General features: G+C 49.1%; 1 pseudogene; it reads left to right on the top strand.

Moving 5' to 3' along the window:
- Positions 1–1,338: 1,338 nt before the first annotated feature.
- Positions 1,339–3,983, top strand: LOC123448342 (annotated as a pseudogene).
- The last annotated feature ends 20,433 nt before the right edge of the window (positions 3,984–24,416 follow it).

The raw sequence follows: 24,416 nt of genomic DNA, 5'->3' as shown, positions 1-24,416 counted from the left end.
TCTATTCCAGGTAAATGCTTTATTAACGGTGTGGCGTGAGGTCTGAGATCTGCTTTAGACATATAGTTTTGTTGTTACATCTGGGACTATTTCTTGTCGTGATGTTTTCAAATAATCGTGTTGTCTTTGCACCATACTTTGAGCATTTTATGATGGACCTACTGCTACGTCTCTGACGAGTGGCAACCACAGTGTTTCCGATGGGAGTTCGATGATTGGAGGTAGAAATATGTATGTAAGAATTGGGGGTGCCGGTTACATAGGCTACTTTAGGCTAGGGCAATAAGGAAGGGTGAAATGAGTTCAAATTACATGAGGACATCATATTTTACCATTCCTGAGCCCACAAGGTTAGTAGTTGAACTCAATTAGGTGACCTAATCCTCCTGTGCAAGAGCCCCACTTTAGCCTGACTTCCCTCTTATCGCTTGCTACCGCTGCCAGACTGCCACTCTATTACCTGATGTTGAGTAGCATTCATCCCAAATTTGTGTGTTACTTCTTACCATTGCCATAATATTGACTTACCATCCTAAAATCAGTAATAATAGGTGGTTAACCATTGCATCAGGAGCAGGCAAAAACAACGATACCGGATACGTGAAAAATCCTAGCCTCTCGCTCCTAGCCAATGATAGCAACCACTACGGCCCTGGCCTCCACCCAATCTCAATGGCCGCTGCCACTCAGGTACTCAGGTCAAGCCGCTCTGCGCCTCCCCCCTTATGTGGCCTGCAGGGCCGCTTCCGGTGGAGGTCTACCCCGCGAGGCCGGCTGGATGGAGTCCAACCCTTCCTTTGTTGGCTTCGAGGCCCCCGTGGCCTGTCGTTTTGCTAGGTCCTATGCAGAGATGTCTCAAGTCTCCATAGCCAGACTCGCACACCGAGGTCCCTCGCCGCAGCCTTTGCTTTGAGATACATTAATTAGTGAGAAACCATACATGCATGTCTGCATGTGCACTTAGCATTAGTTGGTAAGAAAGCAAAGTCAAGTATTAACGGAGAGAGGACGACTGGACAGGCAATGAGGGAACTAATAGTGGTGGCCTTAGAAATTGAAATTAACCAAATTTGGAGATGAGACCAGAAAACAGATTTGAGGGACCTATCTGCATGCCTCATAGATTTGCTGGTTAAGTTCAATCTTATTAGATGTAGTTCTGACTTTCTGGACCTCACTTACATAGAGTTGTGACCTCACCAGTTATTTGATTTTTTTAATTCATGATCGAGGCTATTCACTGGAATCGGAAGATAGAACTACATCAGATTCGAGGGTCAGCTTTTTAAGCATACCTGCATTAGACCAGTATAATCTCATGACTTCTTATATATGGCTACTTAAGTATGTATTTTCTTCTTAATTCCAGTGTATATATATTTGGCATCCAAATTTATGCTGCATATGGTTGTATTTGGTTAACAGATGACTCCAAAATGGAGCGAGTGCCCTTCAAATAGTCATAGAGAACTATCTTTAAATGAAAATGGTGAGTGCAGTCTATCCTTAACAGAACACCCTTTTTGTCCGCAAGTTATATTAGTTAACTGGCTATCAACAGAATGTGCTCAATATCTGCAGAAAATAAGGATGGCAATGTTTATAAAAGGAGAAAGATGGATCAAGATTCAAATTCCCTTGTAGCAGATGAAGTTAAAGAACTGACAATTCAAAGTTGCACTACATCTGAAGATCACTCTTCACTACTGCTCCCTGTTATTAATCCCTCATATCCAGTATTTTCAAATTTGATAGCAAGTAAGATAGGACCTGTCCTAGAGCTTGAAGAGCCTGCTGGAGTTTCATTGGAGCCAAATTCTGGTGGGAACGAAAGATGTTCAGTGTCAAGTATGCCACCATCTTCCATGATACTAGACAAAAAGGATGTGTCTGAATGGTCCTCATCAAATATACACCCTACAGAACCGATAACAGAGCTCACATCAGCAAGGGATCTATGCATTGCTATATTGAGAAAAGATGGACTCATAACTGAGTCAAAAACTAGAATCATTTCAGAGGAATCCAGTGGTTGTAATGCCAACCACTTGGTGACATGCAATACTTGTGGAAGCTTGGATGTTCCACTAAAGATGTTTATAAGCGATTCTTGTGAAGCAGCATTCCATTTGCCTTGTTGCACCCCTTGTACCGAGGAGATACCAGCTGATGAATGGTATTGTCCGCCATGCTTGAAGAAGAAACCTAAGAGTCTTTATGGTCAACTGTTAGGGGGCAAGGTCAGGTCTTCCAGGAATATGGACCAAAGGCCTCATGGCATGAGTCATATAGAGTACATGCTCAAAGATGTTGAATCATACGTTACCCTGGTTCGACTTGGTGGAGATTTCCAAGCTAAAGTGCCAAAATGGTTTGGTCCCATTTCCAGGTGTGTTGACATAATTGCTTGTAGTTCTAACATTTGCATTGGTTAACTCTAGGAAAACACATTTACATTAGTTAGGAATAGCACCATGTAATTTTGGTGGAGTAAACATAAATTTCTGAAGATAGCTAATTAAATGACTATCCTTTTTCTTCTTACATTCATCATAATCTTTGTAAGATATACTCTTCCTAATCCTTGGATCAAATTCCTAGCTAAACCATCATCTTAGATACTATTTAAACTTTTTAAATTGTGCATGTGCCCAAGTATTTATTTCGTATATTCTAAATTCTAACTTCAGAAGAACATAGTTGAGGCATAACACTTCTAGTGGCGCGCCATATCGGAACCCGAGTGTGGTATTAAATGGGAGGGCCGGGCCATCCACCCCTTGGTGGCGTGCCGTATCTTGATCAAGGTTCGGGTCGTTGTATAGTAACGCGCTATAGCGACGTATGGTGTAGTGAAAACGAGAAAGGGTCTTCGCATTTGACTCGACGAGTGCGAAGGGTAAGGAAGCTAGCCAAGCCAAGTAGAATCCGCTTAGGTTGTTGGAATGTAAGGTCCGTGACGGGTAAGTTATGAGAGTTAGTTGATGCATTCGTTAGGAGACGTGTTGATATCCTATGTGTCCAACAAACCAAATGGAAGGGACATAAGGCAAAGGAGGTGGATGACACTAGCTTCAAGCTGTGGTACACGGGAACAACTACAAGTATGGAGTGGTAGACGCCAGGAGGCAAGGGACCGCTCAAGAGGCAAGGGAACTAGATTATCCTAGTCAAGCTGATCGTCGAGGACTTAGTTCTCAGTGCAATCAGCGTGTATGCCCCACAAATAGGCCACACTGAGAGCACCAATAGGGAGTTCTAGGAAGGCACAGAGGACATGGTTAGGAGTGTACGTATTAGCGACAACCTCTTGACAAGAGTAGACCTCACTGGCCATGCCAGTGCGTCTAACACATGTTTTTAAGGATGCATGGTGGCTTTGGTTATGGCTGCAAGAATCAATGAGAGGATGTCTTAAGCTCCATGACATGATCATAGCTAACACGTTCAGAAAGAGAGAATCCCATCTAGTGAGTTTTAGCAGTGATTAATGCTTTAGCCAGATCGATTCCGCCCTCTTGAGAAGAGAAGACATGCGTGCTTGCCTAGATTGTAAGGTGATATGTGGGGAGAGAATTGTTCCTCAACATAAGCTTGTGGTGGCTTACTTCCAGTTTCGGATTCGTGTGCAGCGGGATAAGCGCACAAAGTCACTAGAACAAAGTGGTGGAAGCTCAAGGATTTCAAGGAGAGGGTTATTAAGGAAGTCTCTTGGGAGGAAGGAGGTGATGCAAACAATATGTGGATGAAGATGGCGACCTGCGTACGGAAGGTGGCTTTAAAGAAAGGAGTCTCAGGTGACCAAGGAAAGTAGTGTTAGAGTACTATATATGTAGCCATGTAACCTTTCGTATTTACCCTATTGTATGAGGGATTTTCTGCATATTACACACCTACACATGTATATATACTGGGCTATGGCCTCCTGGAAATACGAGTTGCATATTTTCTAACATGGTATTAGAGCTAGGTCAATTTTTTTGCACGTCGCAACTCATGCTGTTGATATGCTCCGCGCCGCCACTCTCCTCCGTGGCCGTCGCTCGTCGCCACCCTTCTGTCGTGTGGATCGCAGGACTGGGCCGACTCCTCCTCTCCCTAATCCAGTCCTTGCTGGATCCCGTCGCCAGCCTCCCCGTGCTGGCTCCCGTCATCGTCACCGGACCAAGGTTGTGGACTCGAGCAGCAACTGCACCAACGCCCCCGTCGACAACTCCTCCTCCAGCTCCGTCCAGTCGGCGCAGCCACGACAGGCTTCCCTCGCCGTTCCTCCGCCGCCCCCAGGCCCGCATTGGTCCTCCGCCGCAGCTGTCGATCTCGCCGGATCTCACTACTGCTGCTGCAGCACTCCGCCGTCCCTCCAGGCCAGGTGGTTCCAGATCGAGCAGCCTCCAGGATGGGTTCCACATCGAGCAGAGCAACCTCCAGGCCGGGTTCTGGATTCCCACACAGCAGATCGAGGCGGTTCCAGATTCCGCCCTGCCCGCACGAGCAGGTGTTTCTGCTAGATCGCAGGCTTGGTCCTGGTCTGCTTTTCGTTGACCGAGTTCCTTTGGTAAAAAAAGGAAAAAAAATAAAAAAAAATAAAAGAAAAAAAAATGTCTATGCCAACGTGTAATGTTGCAGTCCTTGCTTCCCGGTGACTCCTGACGGCTGTGCTGGTAGCTCTTATGCTGCTCCTCCTGCGAGTTCCATATATGGTGATTGTCGCGCTACATCGACTACTCTCGCGACTTTCATCGGTGCATGCCGCTCTTCCCCGACACCTCTCTCGACTTTCATCGGTTGTCGTGGTGCCTATGACTCCATGGACTGCGCTTCGTCCACGCGTCTGCCCTTGGCGCTTGGTGCTTGTCTGCACACGGCCTCGTCTTCTCCATCGGCCTTTGCCGACGATACTGGTCATGCTACACCGCCATACTTAGCGGCTTCCACAGGTGGTGGTGGTCGCTTCTCTCCTCGTGCCACTACGCCATCTACTTCAGCAGTGTACTTCACCGAGGACGAGATTGCGTGACTTTGCGCCCTGCTGATTGCCTCCGACTCTCTATTGTCGGGTGCGTCTACATCGACATCTTCAGTTGCACCCCTGGCTGAGTAGGAGATTGGGCGATTTCGATGTCTGCTAGCTCCATCTTTTGGTTCTTCATCGACATGTTCTGTTGGTTCTGATACGGACTCTTCTGGCATTGTGAGACCACCTTCTACACAAGCAGGTACATCTCCGTGGATTCTTGAGCATCTTTTCATATGACTCATGATTCATCAACTCTGTCATATACTCGACCTCTTGATTCTCCTGTTCATGTTCTTACTGTCGATGGTACTTCTCTCATGGTTACTGGCCGAGGCACTCTTAGCACTTCATCTTTTCATGTGCCCGATGTTGCTCATGTTCCTTGGCTTACCAGGCAGCTCATTTCTGGTGGTCAGATTGTTGACTCTGGTTGTCGGGTTATTCTTGACTTTGACTCATGTTCAGTTCTGGACCGTCACACTGGTGCTCTTCTTGGTGCTGGCCCCCGACGCCGTGACTCCCAGGGTCTCTGGGAGTTTGACTGGCTTCACCTTCCATCCGCTGCCACCGCAGCCAGTCTCTCCACCTCTGTTGCCTTGTCTACCAGCTCTTTTCAGCAGTGGCATCATCGTCTGGGTCATTTATGTGGCTCTCGTCTCTCATCCTTAGTTCGACGTGGTCTTTTTGGATCCGTCTCCGATGGTGTATCTTTAGACTGTCAGGGTTGCTGGCTTGGTAAACAGGTTCAGTTACCTTATCCTCATAGCGAGATTGTGTCTCAACGTCCTTTTGACCTTGTTCACTCTGATGTTTGGGGTCCAGCTCCCTTTGCCTTGAAGGGAGGCCATCACTACTATATTATCTTTATAGATGATTTCTCTCGACACACGTGGATCTATTTCATGTCTTCTCGTAGTGAGGTCTTATATCTATCTATAAGCGTTTTGCTGCCATGGTTCACACTCAGTTCTCTATGCCTATTTTGTGTTCTGGGCTGACTCTGCTGGAGAGTATATCTCCAAGATATTGCGTGGATTTCTCGCTGAGCAGGGTACACTTGCTCAGTTCTCTTGTCCTGGTGCTCATTAGAATGGTGTGGCTGATCGCAAGCATCGTCCCCTTCTTGAGACGGCTCGTGCGATGATGATCGCTGCCTCTCTTCCGGCTCACTTTTAGGCTGAGGCTGTCTCCACTTCCATGTATCTCATCAACCTTCAGCCGTCCACTGCCTTGTAGGGTGGCGTTCCTTTCGAGCGCCTCTTTGACCGTTCTCCCGATTACTCGGCGCTTCGTTTGTTTGGTTGTGTTTGCTATGTTCTTCTTGCCCCTCGTGAACGCACCAAACTATCCGCTCAGTCCGTTGAGTGTGTCTTCTTAGGCTATAGTGATGAGCATAAGAGCTATCGTTGTTGGGATCCTATCGGTCGTCGGATGCGTATTTCTCGGGACGTGACTTTTGGTGAGTCTCGTCCCTTCTACCCGCGCCCATCTTCCTCGACCTTTTCAGTGGAAGATATCTCTTTCCTCACTTTTCCTGACACACCTATCACCCCCATCGAGGCTTTGTCTATTCGTTCCGCTACCTCTACTTCTCCACCTTTTGCCGATTTGCTGCCACCACCTCCCACGGTTTCCTCACCTAGCTTGTCACCGGATTCTGAACCTTCATCTTCGATGACTTCTTTGTCTCCACTCCCTGATTCTACCTTGGCGATTCCTCCTTGTATTCTTCCATCTTTTCCTTACTATTTCACTCGTCGTTCACGTAATGTGGATGCCTTTGCGGATGTGTCGTCCTCCTCATCTCAGCCTACCTATGGCTTGCGTCCTCGTTCTCGTCCGCCTCTTGATCGCCTTGGATTTTCCACATCTGGTGCTGTTGTTCTTGAGCCGAATTTTTATCGTGACTCGTGAGGCTGTTGTTCATCCTGAATGGCAGTTTGCGATGGCGGAAGAGATAGTTGCTCTTGAACGCAATGGTACATGGGATCTTGTTTATCTTCCTTCCGGTGTCCGTCCCATCACTTGTAAGTGGGTCTACAAGGTTAAGACTCGCTCTGATGGTTCTCTTGAGCGTTACAAAGCTCGTCTTGTGGCTCGTGGCTTTCAGCAGGAGCATGGTCGTGATTACGACGAGACTTTTGCTCCTGTGGCCCATATGACCACTATTCGTACACATCTTGCCGTGGCCTCTGCACGCCACTGGTCTGTATCTCAGCTTGGTGTTAAGAATGCCTTTCTTAATGGTGAGCTGTGTGAGGAGGTGTACATGCAGCCACCACCTGGGTATTCTGTTTCTGATGGCATGGTATGTCGTCTTCATCGCTCTCTCTATGGCCTTAAGCAAGCCCCCGCGCATGGTTTGAGCGTTTTGCCTCTGTGGTGACCGTCGCTGGTTTTTCAGCAAGTGCTCATGATCCGGCATTGTTTGTCCACCTTCCTCCTCGTGTTCGGACTCTTCTCCTCTATGTTGATGACATGATCATTACTGGTGACGACCCCGAGTATATTGCCTTTGTAAAGGCCCGTCTTAGTGAGCAGTTTCTTATGTCCAATCTTGGACCTCTTCGCTACTTTCTTGGGATTGAAGTCTCTTCTACCTCCAATGGCTTTTTTATATCCCAGGAAAAGCATATCCAGGATCTTCTTGCTCGTGTTGCTCTTACTGACGAGCGAATTGTTGATACTGATGGTGACCCCCTGCCTGATCCGACGTGTTATCGTCATCTTGTTGGCAGTCTTGTCTATCTAGCTGTCACTCGTCCGGATATCTCTTATCCGGTTCATATTTTGAGTCATTTTGTCTCCGCTCCCACCTCGGTTCACTATAGTCACCTCCTTCGTGTTCTCCGATATCTTCGGGGCACGATCTCTCACCGTCTATTCTTTCCTCGCTCCAGTTCTTTATAGCTTTAGGCCTATTTGGATGCTACGTGGGCAACATCGAGAAGTGTGCGGATAGTGGTCATATGGGCCATAGGAGCAAAAGTCTCATTGTAATCACGACCATGCTCCTCCTGAAAGCCACGAGCCACAAGACGAGCTTTATAACGCTCAAGAGAACCATCAGAGCGAGTCTTAATTTTATAGACCCACTTACAAGTGATGGGACGAACACGGGGAGTAAGAGAAACCAGGTAGCACGTGCCATTGCGCTCAAGGGCAGCAATCTCCTTTGCCATCGCAAACTGTCATTCAGGATGAACAATAGCATCTGGATAAGAAGTCGGCTCAAGAGCGGTCGAAAGACCATAGCGAGAAGGAGAATATCGGTCAGGGTGCGGACAAGGCCGAGAGCGAAGACCATAAGTCGGCTGAGAGGAGGAAGACAACACATTAGAAGTAGAGGGCGCATCGATAGACTTGTCCACAACACGTGAGCGACGAGTATAATGGAAAGGAAAGGACTGAAGAGGTGGAATCACTGGAGGTGGAGAAGCGGAAGGTGTCGGTGATGAAGGTGGAGAAGGGGAATGTATCGGTAATGAAGGTGGAGAAGGTGGAGGTATCGGTGATGATGGTGGAGAGTCATGCGATGAGGGGGGGAGAAGAAACCGTAGGAGAGGATGGCGTTGGATTTGCAACAGCGGGATGACGAGTAGGAATACTAGGCACAGAGGGAGTTGTATCCGGAAATGTAAGAAAAGGGATGTCTTCTATGGAAAAGGCCGTGGAGGATGGACGCGGGTAGAAGGGACGGGATTCATCAAAGGTCACATTCCGAGAAATACGCATCCGGCGTCTGACAGGATCCCAACACCGATAGCCCTTGTGCTCATCACTGTATCCATGAAAGACACACTCAACAGACTGCACGGTTAGTTTGGTGCGTTCTCGAGGAGCAAGCGAAACATAGCAAACGCAACCAAACAAACGGAGCGTCGAATAATCAGGAGAATGTCCAGAAAGATGGCTGAATGTTGATGAGATAGGTGGAAGTAGTAACAACATCAGCCTAGAAGTGAGGTGGAAGAGAGACGGCTATCATCACCGCACACGCTGTCTCGAGAAGGTGACGATGCTCATGCTCAGCCAGGCCATTCCGAGCATGAGCACCAGGGCAAGAGAACTGAGCAAGAGTACCCTGCTCCGCAAGAAATCCTCGCAGTGCATGGGAGATATATTCACCAGCTGAATCTACGCGAAAAACACGAATAGGAGTGGAAAACTGGGTATGAACCATCGCAGCAAATTATATATATATAGATAAGACCTCGCTACGAGAAGACATGAAATAGATCCAAGTGTACCGAGAAAAATCATCTATAAAGATAATATAGTAGCGATGTCCTTCTTTTGAAGCGAAGGGAGCAGGACCCCAAAAATCACAGTGAACGAGATCAAAAGGATGGTCGGACACCGACTCACTATGAGGGTAGGGTAGCTGAATCTGCTTACCAAGCCTACAACCCAGACAATCCAACGAAGCGTTACCGGAGACGGACCCTAGAACACCACGATGAACCAAAGAAGAGAGACGAGAACCACATAAATGCCCAAGATGATGATGCCACTACTGAAAAGAGCTAGTAGATGCAGCAACAAGGGCTGCGAGACTGGCGACAGTTGCAACGGAGGGAAGACGAAGCCAGTCATGCTCCTAGAGACCATTAGAGCGTTGAGGGCCATCACCAAGCAGAGTGCCCGTGCGACAATCCTGAACAGAACACGAATCAAAGTCGAGAATGACCCTACAACTAGAGTCAACAATCTGACCACCAGATATGAGTTCATGGTAAGTCGAGGAACATGAGCGACAAAGGGAACATGAAATGAAGAAGTGCTAAGAGTACCTCGACTAGGTACATGAAGTGGAGTGCCATCTGCCGTAAGCACACAAACAGGAGACTCGACAGGTCGAACAGGGGTCAGAGTGGAAGAATCATTATTCATATGAAAAGATGCTCCAGTATCAAGAATCCATGGGGATGTACCTGAATGAGTAGGTGGTTTCTCAGTGCCAGAAGAGTCAGTCACAGAACCTTCAGAAACTGTCGATGAAGAATCCCAAGTATCAAGCAAGCATCTCAGTTGTGCAATCTCACATGCCGACAGGGACACGACAGAATATGTCAAGGTAGAAACACCTGAACGACCAACACCATGAGGTGGTGCAGCTGTCGAAGGAGTCGATGTAGAGCGGCCGGCAGCACTGATGGATGTCGTAGAAGACGTCGAAGTAGAGCGACAACCACCACCTCCAAACGGGCAAGCACCAAGCATGGAGGGAAGGCGTGTGTGCGAGACGGGATCCATGTATGGGATACCGTCGAAAAAGACCGAGTAGCAGCGAGGGAGATGCGTATGTGACGTAAGCATAGTGCCTTTTTTAGGAGCCACACACCCAAAGGCAGGCCAAACGGGCAGAGATCCGCCCACAACCAGCACATGCCAGACGTCACAGGCCGGATGGATCGTTGCACGTCCTTCAGTCAAACTCACGCGAGTGTGAGATGAAACAGTGAGTACCGATCTTGGGTGGTGACCGGCGGACGGCAGCGTGAATCGGCGAATGCAGACAACGGCCGACGGACACGGACGCCGACGGCAGCGGGAACCGGCGGTCGGGGGACGCAGACGGCAGACGTGAACGCCGACGGCAGCGGGAATTGGCGGCCGGGGGACAAAGATGGCGGCCTAAGGCCGATCTTGGACGGAAGCGGAGGGGCGACCTTGAGGAGACGACGGCGGCAGTTGAAGGGATCCGAGCGGGGTCCTTCGGCTCAAACCGCTGCTAGAGTCTGTGTCCAGATCGTGTTGCTACATGAATCACAGAAGAAGTCCTTGTCCAGATTAAGCCCAATCTTGCAGATGACAAGCAGATGATGGAGTTCTTTGGTGACGAAGTCAGATTGAGATCGATCCTTGCAGATCGGGTAGAGCGTAGAGCAGTAGAGAAAACTGCACGCAGGGGAAGGCAGCAGCCAAGCACGACAGTGACACCGAGGCAGGAGGATCGGACGGTGTGGAGCAGCGCAACCATAACGGAGGAACGCGACGACGACGCAATTGGATCTGTGCATGAGTTGCGGCGTGCGAAAAAAAGAACCTAAAGCTCTAATACCATGTTAGGAATAGCAACTTGAATTACTAGGAGGCCAAAGCCACCATATGATGTACATGAGGATGCCAAAAGGCAAGAATAGAAAAGGCCAAAGGCCATCATCAATATAACTCTAACAGATAATAGTGCAAACAACATAGAGAAGTACGAGGTGGCAAAGAAGAACGTGAAACGAGTTGTCAGTGAAGCTAGGGGTCGGGCGTACGGGGATCTCTACCAACGTTTAAACACGAATGAAGGCAAAAGGGACATCCATAAGATGGCCAAGATCTGAGATAGGAAGACGAGGGATGCCAACCAAGTCAAATGCATCAATGACGGAGCAGATCGGCTTCTGGTGGAGGACGAGGAGATCAAGCATAGATAGCGAGAGTACTTTGAAAAATTGTTCAATGGAGAGAATGAGAGCTCTGCCATTAAGTTGGACAACTCCTTTGTTGATATCGACATATGTTTTGTGCGATGAATGCAAGAGTTTGAGGTCAGGGAGGCTTTAAAAAGGATGAAAGGAGACAAGGTGATGGCCCGTGATTGTATATTGTATCCCCATTGAGGTGTGGAGAGGCCTTGGAGACATAGAGATATTATGGCTAATTAAGGCTGTGTTTGGTTGAGCTGCGGATTCTGTAAAAGCTGTTGTGAGCTGTGAAAAAGCTGTTCTGAACTTTCAGCTGTGGAAAAGCTGAAAGCTCTTTGGCTGAAACAACTGTGAAACTGCAGATTTGACTGTGAATTGTCTCTAATGGCCCTGGACAGTGAGTATTTTCTTTATGTGCGACTTGATTGTAAAATGATGTTGTTTACATTGGTAGGCAATAGAACGGCCGTTTTATAAAGAAAAATTATGACGATTGAGATGATTCACAACTAAAATATAGGGATTCAACAATTATACTTTCATGTTGCATATTACATATATAAATAGATCGACCCTGGAGGTGAAGGAGGGCCGGGCTCCAGCTGGATCTGGGCCATAGGCCGGCCGACCCTGGGCGGCACGGGATGAGGAGGGGCGGGCTGTGAGGGAGTTGGGAGGGGCGATGGTGGAGAAGGAGGGAGTAGGGAACGGGGAGGACGGAGCCGGGTACCGTTGCTCCGGCCAGCCGGCGATGCTCCGGCCAGCCGGACAGAGACGAAGGGGGGAGGGAGGAACGAAGGGGATGGAGGGAGGGACGAGGGAGGAGAGAGAAGGTGGTACTACCGGCGGCGGTGGCTGGATGGTTGTCGGAGTCCGGCTGCAGCAGTTGGCGGCGGCGAACCCTACCGAGGAGAGAAGCTCCCGCGACGGCTGGCTCTGTTCGTTCGTGCGAGCCAGGAGTGCTGGGAGAGAATAGATCGAAGGGTTGCTTCACTTCGGAGTGGCAAACACGGGTAAATAATACCCAACTTCCTGGGGACAGCTATTTGGGTTGGTTTTGCAGCTGCGAAAGTTGGATTGGACCAGCTGTCGAAATTACACCGAGAGAATCTGCAGCTTCCCCCAAAGCTGCTTCGATGGAAAACATGTTTGGTTCAGATTTTATCTTTTGGACCTAAAAGCTGGCGGCTGAAGTTGAACCAAACTCAGCCTAAGCTTTTCAACCTCATTTTGGTGAGACAAGATGTTCGAAGAATGAAGGCGGGGTATATTATTTGTACCAATCTTCAAGAACAATGGGGATGTTCAAAGTTGTACAAATACCGTGGTATTAAGCTGATTATCCATACAATGTAGCTGTGGGAGAGACTCATTGAGCACCGCTTAAGAAGAATGACACGTGTGACCAAAAATCTGGTTGGTTTCATGCTTGGGTGGTCGGCCATCAAAGCCATTTTTTGGTACGATAACTTATGAAGAGATACATGGAGCAAAAGAAGGACCTGCATATGGTGTTCATTGGCTTGGAAAATGCCTTCGACAAGATTCCGTCATGTAGAGGGCCTTGGAGATACACAAAGTCCGAGCAAAATATATTACCCTCATCAAAGACATGTATGACAATGTCATGATAAGTGTAAGAACAAATGATGGCAACACAGATGACTTGCAATTAAAATAGAACCGCACCAAGGGTCAACTTTGAGCCAGATCCTTCTGCTTTGGTGATGTATGAGGTCACAAGGGATGTACAAGGAGATATCCAATGGTGTGTGCTCTTTGCGGACGATGTGGTGCTAGTTGACGATAGTCGGGCGGGGGTTAATAGAAAGTTAGAGCCGTGTAGACAAACTTTGGAATCAAAAGGTGGTACCTCAGCAGGACATCTTTTGATATTTGAGGTCAATGCTGCAGAAGGATGATGATATCGATGAAGATGTATGATGTCACACTTTGTTTTTACTGAAGATCAAGTCATTCAGCTTATGATCTCACACTCTGTTTTTACTGAAGATCAAGTCATTCAGCTATTCCTCATCCGACAAGCTTCGCGCACCCTCCGATCAAGATTCGACGCCCTGGAGCCTTCTGCTGAACCGGTACAAGTGGAGCTAGAAGATGAAGCGGAAGATGTAGGATCTTGATCTAACGGCCAGCTTTGAATTACCTTTTTTACCGCGACTTTACACTGTTCCTTGCACAGCTTGTCGCTGCTGCTTTTACTTTCTCGCCAGCTATTTAAACTCCCAGACACCCTGAGAGTTGGACATCGAATTGTAATCGGGTCTAAACCCTAGTCGCCACGAGCTGGCATATTACTTTCCCCTTTCTTGCAATAGAATCGTACCTAGATTCCTCCAAATGCGGGGCTAGCGATGAAGAATTCCCTCTGTTTTCCTGAATTGTGAGCATTGGGCGTGACAATTGATATACAGAGCCATCCATCCTTGGCGGCATGATGGGTTCAACGACGAAACGGAGTTCGGCTTGCCGGTATCCTTCTCTTGTTTCAGTTTTGGCGGCGGAGTACACCGGAGGTGCAGGCGGCGGTAGACTGCTCGAGTGTGAGTTCGGTGCAGGGAGTGGTTGCCAGGAGCGATTCCTTGGTCTTAAAATCCCACCACCCACTCTTTCTGGCACACTTCGGAGGAGGTGATGGCGACGGTGCTTGGCGGCGGAGGATCTAGGTGCTTGGGTCTGGTTGAAGGCGATCATAAAATTCCTTCCCAACCCACCCCGATCTGCTTTCAGGAAGGTCAGAAAGTTCGCTGCTTTCGCTAATTCCTTTCTGTATGGCGCGTCCCAGTGAGTCTACAGACACCATGGAGCTCGAACTCAAGTCCCTGCAGCTAGATGTGCAGTCTCTGCAGCAGCAACGAGCCGTAGATAAGCAAGAGTTCGTTGAGTTTGCAGCATCAGTCAACAAGAATTTTGCAACACTTTAGGGCAGTTTTAGCAAAATACAGTCAAGCTTTGACCGTTTCTTCGCTGAACAGCCACTGTTAGGGAAGCAACGAGTTGAAAACATTGCGCCAGTCTTACCTACAACAGCTGAAAACCCCAACACCACTCGTCAGATAGCTGTATCCCCAGGCCAAGGAAGCATCAATCAGGATGTGCACTTGAACAAACAGCAGGGCCAGGTAACAACAGTGGTACTTGATCCACCAGGTAGAGCAAGCTCACCGCATTCCTTACAGACATCCCAACTATGGCTACCAATAGTCAGGGAACCAGCAGGTACAGCGACAGGACCAGGGTCACTACTACTCTGAAGATGAGGCTTTCGACCCCGGATTGAAACAACACAAGAGCTCCACTCTCAATCCAAACGACAAAAGACATGTTGCAATTGTCAAACCGGCCAAATATAACATTCGAGAGTTTGAAGGTGATGATGCTGATCACTGGATACAAACAATTGAACAATATTTTGACAATGCAAGAACTCCACTGGAACAGAGGACTGCATTTGCAGTATCATATCTCAAAGGAGAAGCTGTACAATGGTGGAGAGGCACTGGATATAACACCCAGACCCTGCCTTGGCACAGGTTTTGCAGGCACTTGGGAGACAGATTTTCAGTAACATCAGTAACTGAAAATGTCAAACTGTTCCATGCTCTAACTCAAACTGGGACAGTAACACAATACATTCAGCTGTTTCAAAAACTGCTTAACATGCTGAGTAGAGACACTCCTTCCTTACCTGAGGATTATTTTGTCACCAGTTCCATCTCAGGCCTATCTGATTATATAAAGGCTCACCTAGAGTGTCACAAACCTAAAGGTCTGCAGACAGCCATGTGGCTAGCCAGAAGAATGGAAGTTGCAGTACCATCAAAGAAGGCACCTTTTGCTCCTTTTGCAGTAAAAAGGCAGGTCAATTTTGACATACAAAAACCAGCAACAGCTAATACAAATCTGGCTCCAAATCAAGCTGTAATTCAGGAAGCCAGACAGAAAGGAGTTTGTTGGAGGTGCAAAGAAGTATGGGCACCTGGTCACAGACAAGTTTGCAAATTAACTCAGTAAAACATGATACAAGCAATGCAAGCTACACCTACTGAAAATCCTGATTTGATTTATATAATTGAAAGTGAGGAGGATCTAATGGAGTTCCAGAAATAACAAGAAGATGAAATTCTCCAGATCTCCATGCATGCTGTTATGGGAACAGGAACTGTCAGAGACACAATTTTTACCAGTAATCTGTGGCAAGCATTATTCAAGCAGTTGGGAGTGAAGCTACACATGAGCACCTCCTACCACCCACAAAACGATGGGCAAACTGAAAGGGTTAACCGATGTTTAGGATCTTACTTGAGATGCATAGCTTTTAAAACTCCAAGAAGTGGCACTCCTGGCTAGCTTTAGCTGAATGGTGGTACAATACTTCCTTCCATACTTCATTAAAATGTCTCCATTCCAAGGCCTATATGGATTTCCTCCACCTCTTATAGCTGAAACCAGTCTGCCTGAATTTATATCTATGGACAGTGCTGAATTAACACAGAACAGATAACTGGGTGCCCAATTGCTCAAGGACAATTTACAGAAAGCTCAATCCAGAATGAAGCAATTTGTTGTCAAGAAACGATTTCCTTGTGAATTTTCAGTTGGCACTATGTACTAGGGTCTTTGTGGGGCTGCAGCACATGGTCCTTGTGGCTGTTAGGATAGAATCCTTGACCATCAAGGACTGGTAGTTAGGATAGCATCTTAGACTAGCATCTTAGTATATGCTTGGCTGGCTAGCAGCCTATAAATATGTATCCCCAACCCCTCAGGTTGGCATGGCATTGTGTGAGAAATAAACCAACGAAAATTGTCCCAACTCTCCTAGTGTCATCCACAACTATCAATGCTCAGGCTGAAAGGTCTAGCAAGTGGTATCAGAGCCTCGTTATCTTGTACCCTGACCATTTCCTGCTCACCTCTCTCACCGGGAGCTGAGCAGCCTAAGCCGGTAGCAGCAGCTGCTCCGACTGCCCCTGGTTACCTCCCTCCCTCCGGACTGTCGAGCAACAGCTCGTCAGCAACAACCTCCTCTTCACGCAACAACCCCCCTGCAGCGAGCCATGTCTGCAGGTCGCTCTCAGCACACGGCTACCTCGAGCATACGGCGCCGCCAGGAGGCCGAGCGTATCGTGGTAGAGGGGCGTGAGCAAGCAGCTGTAGCAGCAGCTGCTGCGGCAGCAAGGGTGTCGAGGTTGGCTGCAGCGGAGCTGGCAGCAGTCAGAGCGGAGGTAGAAGCAGCCAGGGCGGAGGTAGAAGCAGCAGCAGCAGCGGAGGCAGCACGTGAGGCTACGACGGATGTCAAGGCACTCTGCGGCGGCTCCGGCAACTCCAACGGCTCCGCGCCTGCGGACGACGGCGCCGATGCAGACCGCGCCAAAGTGGCGCAAGAGCGGACGGCACAGTGGGCAGCTGAGCACGCCCGCGCTCTAGGTGGAGGTGCGCACGGTGACGGCGGCTGCAACGACTAGGACTGCGGCCTCTACGAGGTCCGGACTGTGGTCAGGGATGTTGGTCCCAGTGTTGGGTGGCCTACCCTCACTAAGATCAACTACGTCGAGTGGGCTGCGATCATGAAGATCAGGCTCCAGGTGCGGCGTCTGTGGGAGGCAGTCCAGGACAGCAACATCAACCACCAAGAGGATCGACAGGCGCTGGACGCCCTCATCGCCTCAGTCCCGCCCGAGATGCAGTTCTCGCTTTCCAACAAGCGGACAGCCAAGGAGGCTTGGGACGCCATCGCCGCGACACGCATCGGCAGCGACCGTGCTCGCAAGTCCACACTGCAGGCACTTCGTAAGGAATGGGAGAGCCTGGCCTTCAAGCCAGGTGAGGACGTTGATGACTTTTCTCTCCGTCTCAACACTCTGCTGCAGAAGATGGTGAAGTTCGGCGATGCCACCTACACCGAGGAGAGAGCTGTCGAGAAGCTTTTCCGGTGCATTCCTAAGAAGTACAAGCAGATGGCTCGCTCGATCGAGTCTTTGCTGGACCTCTCCACGATGACGATCTAGGAGGCGATAGGTCGCCTCAAGGTCGTTGACATAGACGAACCACAGCCTCCCTCGGGGCCCATCACCACCGGCGGGATGCCAGCCTTGGTGACAGGAAGAAGGGAGAGCCTTCTTCCACGACGGGCGGCCGCAAGCGCGGCAAGCAGCGCAAGGCGTGAAGAGGCCCCCCGGGCAATCCACAAGGACGTGCCGAAGGTGACGCCCGCGGAGGCGCCAAGGACGGCGCCGCTGGCAAGCCCAAGCCGGCACAGGACAATAGTTGCCACAACTGTGGCCGGCTTAGCCATTGGGCCAATGAGTGTCGACAAGCACGACAAGGCAAGTCTCACGTCGCACAGGCGGAGGAGGAGGAGACGGCTCTGTTCATGGCGCATGCAAGCATCGAGCTACCTTCAGCGACACCAGTCGCAAAGGCTCTCCTCCACCTCGACGAGCCAAAAGCACACGCTCTTCTCGGCAATGGCTCCGGGAAGGACAAGACTGCGGGGTGGTACCTCGATACCGGCACCACCCACCACATGACCGATCGAAGGGAATTCTTCGCCGAGCTCGACTCTAACGCGCGAGGCTCCGTCAAGTTTGGGGATGCCTCCACTGTGGAAATTAAGGGCGTCGGCTCCGTCATCTTCACCACCAAGACGGGAGAGCACCGGCTGCTCACCGGTGTCTACTACATCCCCGCGCTAAGGAACTCCATCATCAGCATGGGACAGCTGGATGAGAACGGCTCACGCGTGCTGATTGAGCATGGGGTCCTACACATCTGGGATCGCCAGCGTCGCCTTCTCGCCAAGGTACCCAGAGGTGAAAATCGACTCTACGTCCTTGACGTGCAGGTGGCATAGCCGGTCTGTCTCGCTATCCGTCGGGACGACGAGGCATGGCAATGGCATGAGCGCTTTGGGCACCTTCATTTTAAGGCCCTGGAGCGTCTAAGTGCCAAGGAGATGGTGCGAGGCCTGCCATGCCTCGACCATGTGGAGCAGTTCTGCGATATCTGCGTGCTGACGAAGCAGAGACGACTCCCCTTTCCCCAGCAGGCGAGTTTTCGGGCCAAGGAGAGGCTGGAGCTCGTGCACGGAGATCTGTGTGGCCCGGTGACGCCAGCCACACCAGGAGGTCGACGCTACTTCCTGCTTCTCGTCGACGATCTCTCTCGCTACATGTGGGTGATGGTCCTCGGCAGTAAGGGAGAGGCGGCAGACGCCATCAGGCGCGCGCATGTTGCTGTGGAGGCGCAGAGCGGCCGCAAACTGCGTGTGTTGCGCACTGACAACGGCGGCGAATTTACGGCGGCTGAATTCCGCGTCATACTGCGCTGATGAGGGCATCCAGCACCAGTACTCCGCGCCGTACAACCCGCAGCAAAACGGCGTCGTCGAGCGGCGCAACCAGATGGTTGTGGGGATGGCTCGGGCTCTCCTCAAGCAGAGAGGGATGCCGGCTGTTTTCTGGGGAGAGGCGGTGCTAACGGCCGTCTACATCCTCAACCGCTCGCCTACTAAGGCACTCGACGGTAGGACGCCCTACGAGGCCTGGCATGGGCGGAAGCTGGCGGTCTCCCACTTTCGGGTCTTTGGCTGCCTTGCGTTCGCCAAGGAGCTCGGCCACATCGGCAAGCTCGACGACAGGAGTACACCGGGAGTCTTCATCGGCTACGCGGAGGGCTCAAAGGCCTACTGCATCCTTGACCCAAAGACACAGCGTGTGCGCACGGCGCGAGACGTCGTGTTCAACAAGGGCGAGGGTGGAAATGGGACAAGGCGGTGGACGACGGCTCGACACCGATGTATGATGACTTCATTGTCGAGTACGTCCACTTCAAGGAAGCCGGGGGAGCAAGCAACTCCACTTTGCCGAGCACGTCTACCCCAGCCCCCAAAACTACATCGACTCCGGTGCCTGCTACGCTGACAACACCACAACCAGCGACAATGTGGAATTGTTTCACAGTTGACACCGCCTGGAACACCACAGCGTAATGGTGTGTCCGAACGTCGTAATCGTACTTTATTAGAGATGGTGCGATCTATGATGTCTCTTACCGATTTGCCGTTATCGTTTTGGGGTTATGCATTAGAAACAACTGCATTCACTTTAAATAGGGCACCATCAAAATCCGTTGAGACGACACCATACGAACTGTGGTATGGCAAAAGGCCAAAGTTGTTGTTTCTTAAAGTTTGGGGATGTGATGCTTATGTCAAAAAGCTTCAGCCTGAAAAGCTGGAACCCAAAGCGGAAAAGTGCGTCTTCATAGGTTACCCAAAAGAGACAGTTGGGTACACCTTATATCTCAAATCCGAGGGCAAAGTGTTTGTTGCTAAAAACGGAGCTTTTCTCGAGAAGGAGTTTCTCGAGAGAGAATTGAGTAGGAGGAAGATAGAACTTGACGAGGTTGTCGAACCTCTCATCCCTCTGGATGGTGGCGCATGGCAAGGGGAAACCTCCGTCGTTGCGACGCCGGTTGAGGAGGAAGTTAATGATGATGATCATGAAACTCCGGTTCAAGTTTCTGTCGAACCACGCAGGTCGACGAGACCACGTGCTGCTCCAGAGTGGTACGGTAATCCCGTCTTGTCAATCATGTTGTTAGACAACAATGGGCCTGCAAAGTATGAAGAAGCAATGGTGGGCTCAGATTCCAACAAATGGCTAGAAGCCATGAAGTCCGAGATAGGATCCATGTATGAGAACAAAGTGTGAACTTTGGAGGTGCTGCCTGAGGGCCGCAAGGCTATTCAGAACAAATGGATCTTTAAGAGGAAGACGGACGCTGACGGCAATGTGACCGTTTATAAAGCTCGACTTGTGGCAAAGGGTTTTTCACAAGTTCAAGGAGTTGACTACGATGAGACATTCTCACCCGTAGTGATGCTTAAGTCTGTCAGAATCATGTTAGCAATAGCTGCATTTTTCGATTATGAAATCTGGCAGATGGATGTCAAAACGGCGTTCCTTAACGGTTTCCTTAGGGAAGAATTGTATATGATGCAACCCGAAGGTTTTGTCGATCCTAAGAATGCTAACAAGGTGTGCAAGCTCCAGCGATCCATTTATGGACTGGTGCAAGCATCTCGGAGTTGGAACAAACGTTTTGATGAGGTGATCAAAGCATTTGGGTTTATACAAGTGGTTGGAGAATCTTGTATTTACAAGAAAGTGAGTGGGAGCTCTATGGCGTTTCTAATATTATATGTGGATGACATATTGCTGATTGGAAACAACGTGGAGTTTTTGGAGAGCACAAAGGATTACTTGAATAAAAGTTTCTCTATGAAAGACCTAGGAGAAGCTGCTTACATTCTAGGCATTAAGATCTATAGGGATAGATCAAAACGCCTGATAGGACTTTCACAAAGCACATACCTTGATAAAGTTTTGAAGAGGTTCAAAATGGAACAGTCCAAGAAAGGGTTCTTGCCAGTTTTACAAGGTACGAGATTGAGTAAGACTCAGTGCCCAGCAACTGATGAAGATAGAGAGCATATGCGCTCCGTCCCCTATGCTTCAGCCATAGGTTCTATCATGTATGCAATGCTGTGCACTAGACCGGATGTTAGCCTGGCCATAAGTACGGCAGGTAGGTTCCAGAGTAATCCAGGAGTGGATCACTGGACGGTGGTCAAGAATATCCTGAAGTACCTGAAAAGGACTAAGGAGATGTTTCTCGTATATGGAGGTGACGAAGAGCTCGCCGTAAAAGGTTACGTCGATGCAATCTTTGACACAGATCCGGACGACTCTAAGTCGCAAACCGGATACGTATTTATTCTTAATGGGGGTGCGGTAAGCTGGTGCAGTTCCAAGCAAAGCGTCGTAGCAGATTCTGCATGTGAAGCGGAGTACATGGTTGCCTCGGAGGCGGCTAAGGAGGGTGTCTGGATGAAGCAATTCATGACGGATCTCGGAGTGGTGCCAAGCGCACTGAATCCAATAACCTTGTTCTGTGACAACACGGGTGCCATTGCCTTAGCAAAGGAACCACGGTTTCACAAGAAGTCCAGACACTCAAACGACGCTTCAACCTCATCCGCGACTACATCGAAGGGGAGGACGTGAATATATGCAAAGTGCACACGGATCTGAATGTAGCAGACCCGCTGACTAAACCTCTTCCACGGACTAAGCATGATCAACACCAGAACTGTATGGGTGTTAGATTTATTACAATGTAATTCGCATGATGATGTGAGGACTAGATTATTGACTCTAGTGCAAGTGGGAGACTGTTGGAATTATGCCCTAGAGGCAATAATAAATATAGTTATTATTATAATTCCTGTATCAAGATAATCGTTTATTATCCATGCTATAATTGTATTGAATGAAGACTCATTTACATGTGTGGATACATAGACAAAACACTGTCCCTAGCAAGCCTCTAGTTGGCTAGCCAGTTGATCAAAGATAGTCAGTGTCTTCTGATTATGAACAAGGTGTTGTTGCTTGATAACTGGATCACGTCATTAGGAGAATCACGTGATGGACTAGACCCAAACTAATAGACGTAGCATGTTGATCGTGTCATTTTTGTTGCTACTGTTTTCTGCGTGTCAAGTATTTGTTCCTATGACCATGAGATCATATAACTCACTAACATCGGAGTAATACTTTGTGTGTATCAAACGTCGCAACGTAACTGGGTGACTATAAAGATGCTCTACAGGTATCTCCGAAGGTGTTCGTTGAGTTAGTATGGATCAAGACTGGGATTTGTCACTCCGTGTGACGGAGAGGTATCTCGGGGCCCACTCGATAATACAACATCACACATAAGCCTTGCAAGCAATGTGACTTAGTGTAAGTTGCGGGATCTTGTATTACGGAACGAGTAAAGAGACTTGCCAGTAAACGAGATTGAAATAGGTATGGGGATACTGACGATCGAATCTCGGGCAAGTAACATACCGAAGGACAAAGGGAATGACATACGGGATTATGTGAATCCTTGGCACTAAGGTTCAAACGATAAGATCTTCGTAGAATATGTAGGATCCAATATGGGCATCCAGGTCCCGCTATTGGATATTGACCGAGGAGTCTCTTGGGTCATGTCTACATAGTTCTCGAACCCGCAGGGTCTGCACACTTAAGGTTCGACGTTGTTTTATGCGTATTTAAGTTATATGGTTGGTTACCGAATGTTGTTCGGAGTCCCGGATGAGATCATGGATGTCACGAGGGTTTCCGGAATGGTCCGGAAACGAAGATTGATATATAGGATGACCTCATTTGATTACCGGAAGGTTTTCAGAGTTACCGGGAATGTACCCGGAATGACGAATGGGTTCCGGGAGTTCACTGGGGGGGGCAACCCACCCCGGGGAAGCCATAGGCCTTGAGGGTGGCGCACCAGCCCTTAGTGGGCTGGTGGGACAGCCCAAAAGGGCCCTATGCGCATTGGAAGAAAAATCAAAGAGAAAGAAAAAAAGGAGGAGGTGGGAAGGGAAGGAAGGACTCCCACCCACCAAACCAAGTCCAACTCGGTTTGGGGGGAGACCTTCCCCCCTTGGCTCGGCCGACCCCCTTGGGGCTCCTTGAGCCCCAAGGCAAGCCCCCCCCCCTCTCCCACCTATATATACGGAGCTTTTAGGGCTGATTTGAGACGACTTTTCCACGGCAGCCCGACCACATACCTCTACGGTTTTTCCTCTAGATCGCGTTTCTACGGAGCTCGGGCGGAGCCCTGCTGAGACGAGATCATCACCAACCTCCGAAGCGCCGTCACGCTGCCGGAGAACTCTTCTACCTCTCTGTCTCTCTCGCTGGATCAAGAAGGCTGAGATCATCGTCGAGCTGTACGTGTGCTGAACGCGGAGGTGCCGTCCGTTCGGTACTAGATCGTGGGACTGATCACGGGATTGTTCGCGGGGCGGATCGAGGGACGTGAGGACGTTCCACTACATCAACCGCGTTCACTAACGCTTCTGCTGTACGGTCTACACGGGTACGTAGATCACTCATCCCCTCTCGTAGATGGACATCACCATGATAGGTCTTCGTGCGCGTAGGAAAATTTTTGTTTCCCATGCGACGTTCCCCAACAATAGCATATTTGTTGTCATGGACAGATTTTCAAAAATGGCACACTTTATACCATGCCATACAAGTGATGCTGCTGCTAATGTGGTTGATTTGTTCTTTCGTGAAATTATTCGCTTGCACGATGTGCCAAAATAAATGATAATGTATATAGACTTGAGCTGCTTGCTGATTTTCGGGTTAGTCTCACTTTTAACATTGCAGATTTGAGGCCATGTTTGGGTGAGGAAGATGAACTTCCGTCGAGGACGACTTCAGTTCAAGAAGGGGCGGATGATGATGACATCAATACCATTGTTACACCCACAGCCCCAGCTGCTATACATACTGGACTAGTTACTAGAGCTCGCGCACGCCAATTCAATTGTCAGATACTTTTGTTTCTTGGAAATCCTTCTAATGTTCATGAACATATGATGCTGCCTAAGTTATATACTTTTGTTGTACTTATGAATGAAGGACCCAACATGGACAAGAAGGATATCCGTTGGAGCGGGATCAAGCATGGAGAAGAAGGTGCATGCGCGGGAAGGAACAATGAAGCTTCTACTCGTGATTTACGCACTTTGAAGCCACCTTAAGGAGAGCATGAAGGTTTGGACGAAATATTCAAGACGCCACTTTATAATTTTCGTCCATAGGCTATTATAGGTACTGCACCACCTTATTTTTGGGCCAAGCAAATGTAATTTTGAAATACCATATTATAGGCTATTTTTAGAGTCCGTATGTGTGGGAAAACCGAGTTAGGGTCGGTTTCGGACCCCTCCTCCAAGGAGTCACAAAATTCATCCTCTATTCCCCATATATACAGCTCTTAGGGCGTCGTTTAGATTTGATTTTTTTAGATTACAAGTTCGCCATAGCCGTAACTTCGCGTTCTTCGTTTGTGTTTCACGA

The sequence above is a fragment of the Hordeum vulgare genome, chromosome 4H, assembly GCF_904849725.1.
Source record: "Hordeum vulgare subsp. vulgare chromosome 4H, MorexV3_pseudomolecules_assembly, whole genome shotgun sequence".
Taxonomy (NCBI): Eukaryota; Viridiplantae; Streptophyta; class Magnoliopsida; order Poales; family Poaceae; genus Hordeum; species Hordeum vulgare.
Note: the sequence above shows the minus strand (reverse complement) of the source record. Positions and strands in the feature narration are given on the sequence as shown.